The 14,540-nt window shown below is 36.1% G+C and overlaps 1 protein-coding gene across 1 annotated transcript in view; it reads right to left on the bottom strand.

The window, feature by feature from the left end:
• pth1r (parathyroid hormone 1 receptor) overlaps positions 1 to 14,540 on the bottom strand; it is a 75,975-nt gene that overhangs the window by 48,379 nt on the left and 13,056 nt on the right. The gene's annotated exons all lie outside the window — the stretch shown is intronic.

The raw sequence follows: 14,540 nt of genomic DNA, 5'->3' as shown, positions 1-14,540 counted from the left end.
CAAAGTAAACATTAGAGTCAAGGGGGAAGCTAAGATATTCGAATTTATAGCTTTTCATTCAAAACAGTCTTCTTTTTGTTAAACAGCGCTGGAGGCAGTCCAGGAAGAAAACGAGAAAAATACACAGGGTATAAATACATGAGGTTTTTGCACACCCTGTGTTTGAATGACACTGTGCATTTCTGTCTCAAAAAAACAAATGTGTCTTTTCAAGGAAATACCTCAACTAATATTGAGTTTACTGTATTTAGGCTTAAGAGAGTAGAGGATCCAGCTTGGCACTGTGTCACTTCATGATTTTATGAATAGGCTGCTGGCTCCGCTTGACTCGTTAATATGAACACAAATATAGTTTCTGCAGATCTGTATGCTGTCATACCTCATTAAGTTCATATTTAGAGCAGTATTTACTCAGTGGTATCATAAAAGTAATAATGTGATGGAAACGTGTCGTTGAGGTATAGTTGAGGTGTGGCTCTAAATGCAACTTGTTTATTAATGAAAATCAAATCCAGAAGGTCTAGAACCAAAAGCCACAGCATCAATGAATACTACTCAAATCAAACGTACAAGACACGATACAATAAGAACTGGAAGAGACTCGTAATGGGTGTTAGGATTCTCCCATCACTACAAGGCGCAACTGAAACACAGACTATAGCCGAATGTTAACAGTAAGGGAGGATGTAAACAAGACACAGGTGAACATAACCAAGGAAACTGATAAAAACTCCTTACCAATACAACCACGGAACAAAATGTGAATTAAGAGTTCTCAAAACTAAGCAGAAAGAAACTTGACAGTAATCACTTTAATTTTTTAAAAATATTTTAATGAATATATGTTTCATTCAAAATATTAAATACGTATCTTGAAGTAAAAAAATTGCTGATGTAAATTTGCATTGAAAGAAAAAATATTGAACTTTTAACAAGCTATGAAAACCAATGTACAATTCTAACTCTTGTAAATATGTTTAAAAAGAGTAAAAATCCTTTAACCTGTTAAACGTCACCCCGTCCCGTATACGGGATGCCTACGTTGACTATACTATTTTACAATCAAATCTAATCTAATGTTGACAAACTATATATCGTTGGAAAGGTCTAAGACTCCCAAATATATATTTTACAAATATTTTTTGTTAAAAATTATGTAGGAAAAGTAATAGATGAATTTATGACAAGAGTGCACCTTCAGAAATCTACATTACAAAAGGAGCTTTGACCTTTGTTTAAAAAAAAAGACTTCCTCGTTGCCTTTTTCTCTATCACATTTTAGAAATCATCAGAAGTTATATATCACTTGAAAACATAAAATCTCAAAATGCATCCTTCAAAACCCATTTTAAAATCAGACATTGCATTACCATGTAAATGGTACATCAAAATCATGTTACAAAATGTTTTCAGTCATGAATTATAAAAATTTAGGTTTGTATCATGCACATTCATCTCTATCTTCAAAAACGTGAGTGACAGTTATCAGGTTAAACAATCATGTTTGGATTTCTAAATTTTGCCAAAAATTAAAATTAGTGGGAAGCATCCAACAGACAAACATTGTACTGTTTTGTTGAAAAGTTTGAGGAAAATTGTCTATGCTACACTCCATCTAAAACTATTTTAAGCATTTTGCCACAATTATTTCATAATTCATATGCATCTAATTTCTTTAAAATCTGGATTAGTTGTACTTTAAAAGAATAATTTGTCACTCCACAGGATATCTGACATGAACTAGTGAGGGGACAAAAAGGATGAAAAATGCTAAACTGTAACTATTTATTTTTATCTAAATAAACTTGTAATTTGCTGCTTATCGATAGTTAAGCAGTTGTTGTAGTTGTTAGGTTTAGGGAATGGGGTAGGGTTAAATGATCTAGAATATGGTAATGCAAAATAAGACATTAAGTCAAAAGTCAAAGTCTGCTTTATTAATGCTTTACAATTACTAATAAACAGCCAATATGCTAGTAATATGCAAAAACGGTAGTGACTAGTATTCCCTAATCTAAAGTGTTACTGTAATTCCCTATTTACTGTATGTCCATATACATATTCTTATATGTATTAGGCTAAAAGTGATACTGATGAAAAAAAAAAGTCAACGGACATGTTATGTGTAAATTAACCACATGCTGATTTATATTAGGCTATCCTCACAAAAATGTACCATGGTAACCACACTTTCCATCAAACTAATATAACTGATACAGCAATTGTTACTACAGCAAAACTGTGGTAACTGTGGTAAGAAATAAATAAATAAATAAAATAATAAATAATACTTATTATGGTTTTATAATAGTTTCATGTTCCTGAAGGAAATGTGAGGGTACTTGAACAAGCTACACCTATTCTGTTTGTGGAGAAACGGTGTATGCATGTATGATGTTTAAGCATCCGAGCATCACATTTTAAATAAAAATGCATAATTCCAGGATCTGGAAATCATCATATTTTAATGCTGGAGGTGCCGCACATTACAGTACATTTCCCAGTGTCAGTAACCATTTCTGTGCAGCTGAGATGGTTTTTGGCTATAGCTCTTTGTAACAGAACATGGCAGCACTGTTCATGTTAGCCACACCAAACCAAGCAGTGGTCAGGCTTTTGCATCACCACTACGGGCAAACACAGTTAGGTTCCAAGATGTTTTGTTTGTCATCATTTCTGAGAAACAAACTATGTACACAATATTTGCGGCCTTCAGTTTTTGGCAGTTATAAAGCAGATATTTGCTGCTGAGTTGACTTTACTGTGGTCATTGGCAATTTTTGTCCAAGCTTTCCCAGAACAATGGAAAGAAACAATCAGCCAGAAAGTCATGAGACATATTATTTTATGTTCCGAACTGAAAATTCCTTACACAATAAAAGTGGTACTTGAGGTCCACTCAGTAAAACCATGCATCAGTGTGTACCTAATCTTCAGACCAAGTCAGCAAAAATGCAAGCAAGTTATCTGCTTTAAACTCAGTTGAAATTGTAAAACAAACTCTATTCTCTATAATATAAATCCCTCATAACTTACAGTTATTAGTGCCTTTCACATCCTCTTTTGTTTCAGAACTAAATATACAGTACTAAAGTACTTAGAAGATTTTGCGTGAACTATTTCCTAGGACCATTTAAAGGGTTGCATTTGCACCGACAGTGTGTACTAGGAAGTGTCGTAAACTGGTCGACAGTGACGTCATTTGTGCACGCCGTTCAACAACAAAAACAAAGAAGAGCAACGTTAACAACAAGAGAATGGAGGGCGCTGTGATCGGAGCTGTGTTTTTGTTTTGTCTCGCGGGTTTCACAATAATGGACATGGAATGTCGACGTATACATAAAGCGATTAAAAGAATGGACAGAGGACTAAGAATCTCCAACGACAACTAGCCATGCTACAGTTGCTACAAGTGCCTGCACTTCAGCATCCATCCATCTATTACTGTTCTCAATACTTGCGAAATGAGTTGACACAATGTTTACAGAATGTTTACACAGTGTTTTAAATCATAGTGCTTGAGGGCGTTTTCGTACACATTTGGCCAGTCAGTGTCTACTTATGTCACAGGTAGTACCAGTATTGCTGGTTAGACCCTTCTCCGGAGTAGGAGCTAATTTGGTTCTCGAAAAAGGCAGTATGGTACCCAAATCACACCCACTACCGACATTTCGAAAATGGCAAAAAGTGGGTAGTTCCACAATTGGTAGTATGAAAAGGTTCCTGTGGTGCAGAGGCCCTATTGTGTTTCATGTGCAAAAATGCTAATTTGTTCACTTAGAAAGTTTGAGTTTGAGCTTTGCGAATAGGATTCAGATTGGATTTCCTGGACTGGACGACAACTGGACACAGAATAAGAAAAAAAAAAATGAAAATCAGAGGCGGGTGAGACAAAGAGGAGCTGGAAAAGTGGAGTACAAAAGTGCTGGCTATCAGGTCAACCATAATTTGAGTTTTTAAGGACACTGAGCACAGAATCCAGCTTAACCTAAACTGCTACAGTAGTCAATGTCATCTCAAGTCTGAGTTTCTCATGATATACCAACCTGGTAAACCATACAACCTGGTATACAGTACTGCAGCACTAACAGCACTGCTGTAACTTTTCATTGCATACTGAAAGAAATCTTGCACCCTAACCATTCATCATGTTTTTGAAGAATTGCAAGATGATCCTTCACTGGAGGAAGAAAACAGCAGTTTGTTGTTCACAGCAGAGCAGGAGCAACACATGGTAAATATGGTCATAGCAAACAACAGCATGACAACTGCATCCACAAATCATCACTGACAACACACCATAAGGATGGACTACATCCGTCCAGGTGTGTTGCTATCTGGGACAATGGAAGTTTCCACCAGACTGCTCTGGTTTTATTAAATTGATACGCAATCTGCCACTATAGTGTCCATATTTTTTTTATTTTAATAGAAGTCGGCATGTGGAATGCAATTCATTTATTTATTTATTTATTTATTTATTTATTTATTTTTACCCTCGCATTTCTGTTTATTGTGTAAAAGTATATTGGACATGCATGCTTATAAAGTATTTGTTCACATACATGTATGTGCGAATGCTGTGAACAATCTCCTATTCACTCCACTTCATACATAACATGCATAAGACACAAGACAGTAGTGTTTAATATGCATCACATTCATGTAATACATATATGCATGTTTTATTATGGTTATTAATGGTTAATAAGATGTATTTGTAATCACACCACTATTTAGCTGAAAAACAAATCAATTCTAACCTGTCATAAAACTAAGAATTTACCAAAAATACAGGCTGCAGAACAGGACGTATGAAGATCAGGAAGATGATCATTATAAGCTGTGACCAGACAGTCCGAAGGAAAAAAAAAAAATAAGTTGCTAAAATGTGCTAAATGATGTTGTGATGTCATTGCATGATGATGAATGTGTGCATTACACAAAACCATCTCAGCAAACAAATACAGATTTTTAAATGTTGTTAGTTCATAAAAAATATTATAAACATAAAATATTTTAATTTGTATAAGTAACATAAGTACAGTAGCACATCTTTGTGATCTGATTTTTCACTATATTTAATTATTGATCAGTTTAGTTATTTTCTTATCAAATAGTAAAACTGTGCATTCTGAACAATAATATTTTAAGCAGTGTATAAAAATAAGACACAATGTACTGTTTATTTTTCACAGGTGTTTTACCTATGTGTTCAATTCCACATTGCATTTTGTGTTTTAAGGTTACAGGGTTACAACCTGGATAACATCCTGGCAGAAAATGACTACTTTTTCATTTTTTTTCACATATTTTTTCTTACAGAGTACCTACCAAAACAACTATTTTATATATAAGCTAATATCATGCTGAATCATAAATGTGCATTTATTATTTACCAATTGAAACTAGAAACTTAATGCACATTTGATGTTTGTACTGTTTGTACTGTATCTCCAGCTCTCTTCAGGTTGATGTGCTGCGTGGCTGGCTAGCTGCTCAATGGTTTCCTCTTTTTGTGTAATTTAGATAAAAATATGTGCCATTTGAGTCACTTTACAAAAGTTGCTAAAAGTTGCCAAAGACCTTTTAAAAATATCTAAATTCATTGCTAGGTGCTTTTTGAAAAGAAAAGTTACTCGGGTAGTTAGAAAATGTGCTAAATCTAGCAACAAAATTGCTAAATTGGCAACACTGAGTGGTATAGAAAAAAAAGCAGTACTGTGCAGACCTTTGTAGAAAAGTCTACATGAAGTGCATAAACGGTCATGTTAGGTTCAGTGCCATTAGCTAAAATATAAAAGGGTTCATTTCCTCTGGCAATAATGTAGTGATGCATGAAGGACTGCTCACAAACATGTCACTTTCAAAAGGAAGCGGTACAAATATGACAGATAAAGTCAAAGCAAAACTCCTGAGCCAGTAAAAATGACAGTATTGCATCCTGTGATCATTGAGAACTCACCGTAAAAAAATCAACAGTGTGTGGACATAAGTCCTGTGTCCCCCTGCAAAGAACTATGTCCCCTTGACTGACCCTTAAATGAAAGAAAATGTTGTCATCATGCTCTCAGTTCTGTATTATTTTCATTCTTCTATGAACCACAAAAGGAGGTGTTAGGCAGAAAGTTTTGCTCTTTTCCAAAACAACGGAAAAAAAGGAATAGTGATCTACACTGCCAAGCTGCAAAAAGGACAAAAACTTATGATGACCTATTTTAAGACTGGTACATTTGCATGCAGTGCTATGTGATGTGTATATTTGTGCAAAGACTGTAGCATGCTGTAAGTTCAGGAATAAACTCTAATTTCTATTAGATCAATTAAATTTAAGTTTATTGATTGATTATTAAATAATTTTTTTTATTGATACTGTAATAGACTTACATTTTGGTTCCTCACTTGTCTGCCTTTAGATTATCAATCACACTGAATACTTCATGGTACCGTTTTATTCCATTTGGAGTTTTGTAGTATAAACCACTTACAGTATGTAATCCCGCATCTCTGACATTCTGCAAAACATCTCCTCATGTTTCACAGAAGAAAGAAAATGGCACAGAATGCAGACTTGTAATAGACAAACTATAGTACATTTTGTCACAAAGTGGTACAGTGAGGAGAGTATCTAATTACAAGTAGTGCTTTATTAACAACAAAAAATCTCTGAAATACAGGAATCAACAGCAACAAAAAAAATAATATAATAATAATAATAATTGGACCAAAGAGAACTGAAACATACTGTTATTAATATTCTGAAGAGAACTCAACAAAAAACAAACTTCTCTACAGGAAATACTCACAGAAAGTGGGAACAGAAACAATGGAAAAGCAAAGAGTTCTAGAAGACTTCATCTTAAGAGTCCTTTGGAAAATAGGTATATGTAATATTTGGAAGACCAAGGCAGAACTGAAGGGGATGGAGACTAAGAGAGAGCCAGAGGAACACAGGATCAAGGTGATTTTTATTTTATTTTATTTATTTCATGTGCTTCTGTATTTTCTTTCTTTACACCATGGCAAATTTTTACTTCTTTGTAGTTGGTGTGCCTTAAAAAAATATATTATCTCTTTTCTTAAAGTGGACAAAAGGGCAATGATGGAGCAGGAAGAACGGAGGACCAAGGTGGATCCTGGGGACCAGAAGATTGGAGTAGATTTGGTAGAATCAAAAGGATTGAGGACCCCAGTGGAGCCAAAGAGGTTAAGTGCCAAGGTGCATCTAAAGGCCCATTAGTCCACGGTGAAGCCATGGTGAGACTGGAAGGAGTGAGTGATTATGGTAGTACTGAAATGATGGAGGACCAAAGTGGAGCCAAGGGATCATAGGGCCCAGGGTTAAGGTCGAGTCAGATGGTCAGAAGTTACAGGCTTGGGCATCGACTCAAAAGACCACGATGGAAATGTTGGTTGCACCAGTGAATCTGGAGGATGGGGGAGAGCCACTGGAGCAGGAAGAAGAAGTCAGGGAATCCTGGTGGACTCATTGGAGGAAGACGGGATATGGACCTAGTTGGGAGTCATCCATGTCAAGTGGAAATAGTGGAAGAGAAAGGTCCAGGAAATTACAGTCAGTGCGTTAAGGATCTAATCATAAGCAGTGCTGTAGAGAGAGACTGTTTTCTTAAACCCGCACCCGGCCGCTCCCGCTGAATGTTTGACCAGGCCCGCACACTCCCGCAACCTATGTGTCCACTCCCGCCCGCTCCCGCTGACTTTATCTCAGAGCTTGTGAAAAATGTACACAAATAGGTTCTCAGATTAAATATTTGTTCAAGTTATATATATAAACAATTAAGCATACTAGATCAATTTTATGTCGAAATCCTTGGATAATTGTCTAAAATAATGCATGCTGATAAATAGCAATTTTTCAAAACGAAATTCTTACATTCTTCTTAATTTCATTAAATGTATTAGGCTAATTGTTTCCCAATGTTGTGCAATAAAAAAGGTTCATTAAAACACAAACGCATACACACACAAGATGAAATGTGCATAGATCTTTACAAAATACAACTGGATTATTAAGCCAGTGAAAAGCACACACAAGATAAAATGCACTTAAAGAACGCTTAGATAATGGACTGGGTTGAGCGAGCGGAGCGGAATCTTCAGAAAGGCGCTCAGCGCTTTTAAGGAAATATTACCACTCCGCTCCCCGCTCCCCGCTCACATGCTCTGGCAGGAATGCTCAAAATAAAACGCATTTTTTTCCTGTAACAAATGAGAATTGTTTCCAGATGTCTGACTTGCCTTACTTTGCTTTTGTCAAGTAAACAGCATCTTTAATTTTCTTCTCAACTTCTTGTGTTGACTCCATTTCTACTACACACCACCATTCCCCGCGGGTCTCCCGCGAGATGTTCTGACCCCCCACACCCACCCACAGCAAAGGTAAAACCGCTCGCTCCCGCGAGATTTGCGTTGGGTTGAGCCTAAACTCAATGCAGCCCTCTACAGTGCTGTATTAACAAAACCACAGCACAACAGCAACAAAAAACAGAAAACACATCAAGACAATACTAGACTAAAGCCAACTGAAACAAAGGGCTATTAATATATGGAACAGTGAAAACTAAACAAGAAACAGGTGTGCACAATTGGTAACTACATAAGCAGTGGAAACTCAGCCACTTGAAATACACACAATAAGATGAAAATGGAAAAATTGGGAAACACAAACAGATCATATGTGACACATTTTTAGATTAACTAATCTAAAGTGAAGAGAACCAAATAATTTCTCTGTGAAACATGAAAATATAAAACACCTAAATATCCTGGTGGTAAATGAAACAGCAGTAAATATTGACACATCTTACTATAAAATGAGATTTTTATGGAAATTTTAGTGTATATTTGTTTTTTCTAATATATATTTGGGTCACACTTTATTTTAGGGTCCAATTCTCACTATTAACTAACCATTAACTATGACTTTTACTTCAATTAACTCCTTATTTGCTGCTTATTAATAGTTTATAAGGTAGTTGTTAAGTTTAGGGTATTGGGTAGGATTAAGGATGTCATGCGTTATATGTACTTTATAAGCACTAATAAACAGCCAATATGTTAATAATAGACATGCTAATAAGCAACTAGTTATTAGTGTGAATTGGACCCTGTACTAAAGTGTTACCTATATTTGTTTTGGTATTTTGTACTTCTTTACACCCTGGCCTAACTTTTCCTTCCTTGTTGTTGGCATTCTTTCAAAATATCCCTTTTTTAAAGGAGAAGAAAGACAGAGGGCAGTAATCATGCAAATTATAGCCTTGCCATCGTGTTTTTAATGGCACGTCCACAATCTGGAAAAGACATGAATATGTTGCTTCTGACATATTGCACCACATGAATGTTCGAGCCGCGCGGCTTCCTGGACCTTATGAAGCCTGTGAGTCAGTGCCACTCCTCCTCAACTGTGCAATTTGCATTTGATGATAAAAACCACAGGCCACAAGACTGGTTGTCCCTTGGAAATGCTTGCAAAACCACATTCTGACTTAGTGCAGCATTTAGTTCCCTAATTACAGTCTTGCCTTGGCCAGATACGACTCAAGAACAGCAGCTGAATTTGGTATGGAAACATTGTGAGTTGTGCACTCATGGGCCAGAAGTGGCCTCTCCCTCCATTTTTTTTACTTGTAACAGAATTTGTGTGTGTGTGTGTGTGTGTGTGTGTGTGTTTTTATCTATTATATAAGATCCGTTAATATACAGTATGTTTTCTTGTTGAACACTGCCAACAACACTGCATTTTCATTTTCATCTAAAGCTTAAAAACGGGTTACATAAAGTGCAGAGTGGACACTAGGATGTTTGCAATACCTTAATGGATATTTACACCATGTCATTCATTTGTAACTGCCCAGACAGGGGGTGGATGTTTGTGTGTAACGGAAGCCGAATGGTTGTCTGTGTGCCACCAGCACAATCATTTGCACACAGCTGTTAACCTGTATGTGGGCTCATTATAGAAATCTTAATGCAATGACAGAATAACCCAGTCTAGATTATGGATTAGAACATGTTTTTAATTCCCTTAAGTGCTTTCTATTTTTAGATACTACAGATGTTACGCTCTTAACTAAGATGCTAACAATGCGTTAACATAAGATAATGTTTGAGGGACTTTTATGGATGTACATGCGCCCACACACACATTTTGCATGTTTTACATTCATGCACAGATGGTTTTAATTTCTTTGCATGTTACACTGTCTCCAAGCATGCCTGCCCAGCATATTAATATAAACATATATGAATTCTGTAAGGATCTCATTGCTTTTTGTTTTCGTACTGTTGTCATATAAGGCAATTTCGTAGCTGGATGCTCTGATAATTATGACACGTAGTCTGAAACTGCACCAATTTCAGTTGACCGTAAAGGTGTCTTGATGCAACAACAACAGTTTTTCCTCCACTGTTATCTTCAATATTATTTACTGAATCATGGCTTCTTGCTTTCTGTCTATGCATCACTTTTCAAGTAAAGAAGAGTTGAGCAGGAGAGCATGGAGCAAGACATCAGAGCATTTACTCTGAAATATTACAGGTACATTCTAATAGGTTCATTACATTTTCAAATGCCTGAGGCAGGGGAGTGAACAGACAAATTTAAGGACTTTATGAAATAAATATGACTAAGGATAAGTCTGAAAGCCTTACAAAGAGATATATCCTGCAATAAATAGCATAAATGGATGATGACAAGTCTGGAGAGAAAAAAAAGAGACCAGCAAAAGGTCTGTAGCTTTAGCCAAAGGTTCAGTTTATGCAATGTGACATTCAAATGGTAACACACACACAATAGTGGAAAGGTAAAATGTTTTATATGTATAAGCAGGTTTTGAACAATTACTTAGAATAGGGAATAATGTGCATCAGTTAATCACCCACAATAAGACCAGATACCATATCAGCCACGAGGCTAGTGTTATTAGCATAAGTTAACATCTTCATTATCACATGTGAAGATGTTACTAGTTTTTGCAACCACCTTCATTAATGCCCTAACAACTAATTTAAGCCCAGAAGGCATGTTTTACTGTGTTTCTCATTTGAAAATGAGTGCCAATGTAATTAGCCGTAATATAAACATACCCTAAAACCAAACTAAAGCTCACTTCTGCACACCACTGTAGGATTTTAATGTCATTTGAAGGTCCCTAGCTGTAAACATATCTAAAATGCAGTGTGAAATTACGCCAAGGCTTTGCTGTCACATCTTTTTAGTTGCACCTCTGGCATTCTAACAAATAGCCCGTGCCAAATGACATGAAGGCTGAAACTAGACCGCCTGATATCATTATGCAGCAGGAGAATGTCAAGAAAGCATCAACCTAATAATGCTGTTATCGAGGGATCTCCACTGCCCTTTGGTTGCTCTATGGCCGCTGTCAGACCGCTGCTTACTCGTGAGTGTCAGAACTAAATGTGGCTGCTTCCTAACACCGTGCTCGTAAAAAGCTTTTCGGTGTAAAATGTGATAAGAAGTGTTCTGAGGAGTGACTCTTTGCCACAACTTGCCTGTAGCCAGATAACAACGACACCTTGGTAGACGTTATCCTGATCACTGTGTAGTCTAAATGGGACGGAAAGCTCTGTGTGCAAAACATTGAAGAAAGTATAAAAAATTATTATAACTCAAAGCTACTATTTTAAGCAATCTATTCTAATCCTAATCATAAAAGGTGTAATTACAATCTCGTTTAAAGCTCACGTCCAATTTTTAAGTGGTCATATGATTACATTATTTGGTGCATTTGGTGTAATTAAATGTGTTTATGTGGTTTAAGGTTCAAAAACACATTATTTTCCACATAATGTTCATTATTGTTTCTCCACTGTGCCTCGGCTTCTGAAACGTGTCGATTTTCACAAGGCTCATCGCTTTTCAAAGCGAACTGTTTTCTGATTGGCCAGTTATCCAGTTCGCTGTGATTGTGATATCTCTTTGGATTTGAGACTTTAATCTTTGCAACTTTACAGGTCTTCTTTATGCACCAAGAGCTTGTAACACTCCATAGAGAAAGCAAATGTTTAAATCGTACCATATGACCCCTTTAAGATGGTTATATGATATTTTAAATATAGCCTCTGGCAAACACGTTTAAAGAGATGATGCTCCTTAATCCATAAGTAAAATAACACATTTTATTAGTCATATTTATATGAAGATACACGAACGTTAGATTTCCAGTTTTGCATATATGCGGTACCTTGAACAACTAATCAGAAAGATGAACTTCTATCTATGTCATTCTTAAGAGCAAGCTTCATAATATTTGCAACATAAAAATAATTATTTTAAGCAAAACATAAAGCAAGGAAAACATTTTATGCTGTCATATGGTCATGTTTTACTAAATGTTTTCCACCTGGGGGGCATATTGTCACATTTTACATTCCATTTTTTTAGGGTAAATAAAGAAAAGTTGTTCTAAATCTGTATGATTTTCTCAACATAAAAGTTGATATTTTTACTTCCATAGTATGAAAAAAAAGGTAGTCAATGACTACCAGCAACTATTAGTTTGCTCACATTCTGTTTTGGAACAAGTGGAGGGCGAGTAAATAATGACAGATTTTTTTATTTTATTTTTTCAGGAGACTGTCCCTTTAAGAAAACATCAGCGCTAAGCTAACTCAGTTTTCAGCTGGTCTTTTTACAAGTGCTGCAACACTCTGTCCAAAGGTGCAGCCTGCTGTGATCTGGCAGAGGTCAGAAGAAACAAGGACATGTTCTGCAAAAGTGTCTGATTGGAGCTGAGGAACATGAGTGGAAGGACAGAGAGAGCACTCAGAGGTGAATAGTTGGCATCCCAATGGGAGTTAATCAGAGATTGCTTAATTATCAGGAGGTGTCTCTCAGTTTTTCAGAACATCCCACCCCTTTGATTAGACAGTTAAATGGCCTATTGTAAGTGAACCTTGATGGCAAGGTCGAACGTATTTCTGTGTAGTTCTCAGACATCCAGTCATTTTTTTTTTCTGTACCCTTTACAGAAGAAAACATGAAACATTTCTGGAAAAAAGAAAGAAAGAAAAAAATTACTCCCTAGTGCCACTTTTGATTCCCCTCTTGATTTAAGATGAGCTCCCCTTCTTTGACTTCTGCCTACTAGCTTATCATTTAAGCAGCATTTCTGATTTGCATAAGTCATTTTTGCTTATGTCATTACTCCAGTAGAAATATATTTTGGATAACTTTAGTAAAATGGGTAAGTTTCAAGGACTATTATGTAGTATGACTTTAAGTTTCATGTTCAAATGATAAAAGTTGACATCAGTGGAATGCAAAATTAAATTAGTTTAAAAAAAAAGTTTTGTTTTCAGTATTTCAGTATCTCATTCAGATGCTTATTGTTTAATGCACCTTGCTAATGAAGTGTCCTGTCAAAACATTACAGGCCTTTCCATCAGTAAACAATGCAATGTGTGAAGTGATGTCAAATCCTCAGCAAGTCATGCAGTGATGAATCATAAATCAACACTACAATTTTATTTTTAGACAAATTGTTAATTAAAGCGAGAAAAGATGATAATCTGTTGCTTTGATTAGCATGTTGTTAGGTTCTGTGAAATTGCACCTTATTCTGTCTGTACAGAAAAAACTGGGTGAACTAATTAGTATTCACACTGAGATATCTGTAGATAATCTTAAAGTTTTTGCATGTTATGGAGGATACATGCACATGTGTGTGTGTGTGTGTGTGTGTGTGTGTGTGTGTGTGTGTGACCCTGGACCACAAATGCAGTCTTAAGTCTCTGGGGTATATTTGTAGCAATAGCCAACAAAACATTGTATGGGTCAAAATATTAAATATTTTCTAATGGTATATGTCTTTATTACTTTTTACCAATTTGACACAATGTATTTCTTAAATAAACTACTACCCCCAAACTTTTAAATGGTATGGTATATTGTAAACAAAATATTTCATTTTAAATAATTGCTAGGCACTTTACTTCTTCTTTTTTTCTTTAGCTTGTATATGTGTCTCTGACATTTTCTGACCTGTCCTGAAAGTCACATTTAAATACATTGCTTCCATAATATAGCATGTTTCAGACTGAGAGGAAATCTTGGGTGGGAATTGTCTGGATCATAAAAAAAAATTGTTTGCTACAAACAACGATGTGGCTAAATGTTTGGAAGCACTGAAAAATAAGAGGGATCTCTTACTTTGTCTTTGACTTCATGAGGAAAAGCAGATTGTGTGTGTCAGTGAGAAGCCGTGTGGAGGAATGCAGGTTGTGGCACTGATAGTGCAGCGTTTACAGCACATGCTCTCTGCATATATTACCCAGCAGTCACAAGGGCGTGGGGCACTGGATAAATGAACCCCAGTGTTTTGCTACATCGTCAGCGGAGCTCGCGCTCACACTTATCCAAATCACAAACCTTCACTCACAGAGAGCAGCGCAAACCCAAACACACTGGGCTACGATCATAATTATGTATGATCTCTCAGAGAAAGAATGGGTGGGCTATCAACCTGCATCACAAAACCCAATGCACAGGTCTACCT

Source organism: Carassius auratus, chromosome 27 (assembly GCF_003368295.1).
Source record: "Carassius auratus strain Wakin chromosome 27, ASM336829v1, whole genome shotgun sequence".
NCBI classification, from domain to species: domain Eukaryota; kingdom Metazoa; phylum Chordata; class Actinopteri; order Cypriniformes; family Cyprinidae; genus Carassius; species Carassius auratus.
Note: the sequence above shows the minus strand (reverse complement) of the source record. Positions and strands in the feature narration are given on the sequence as shown.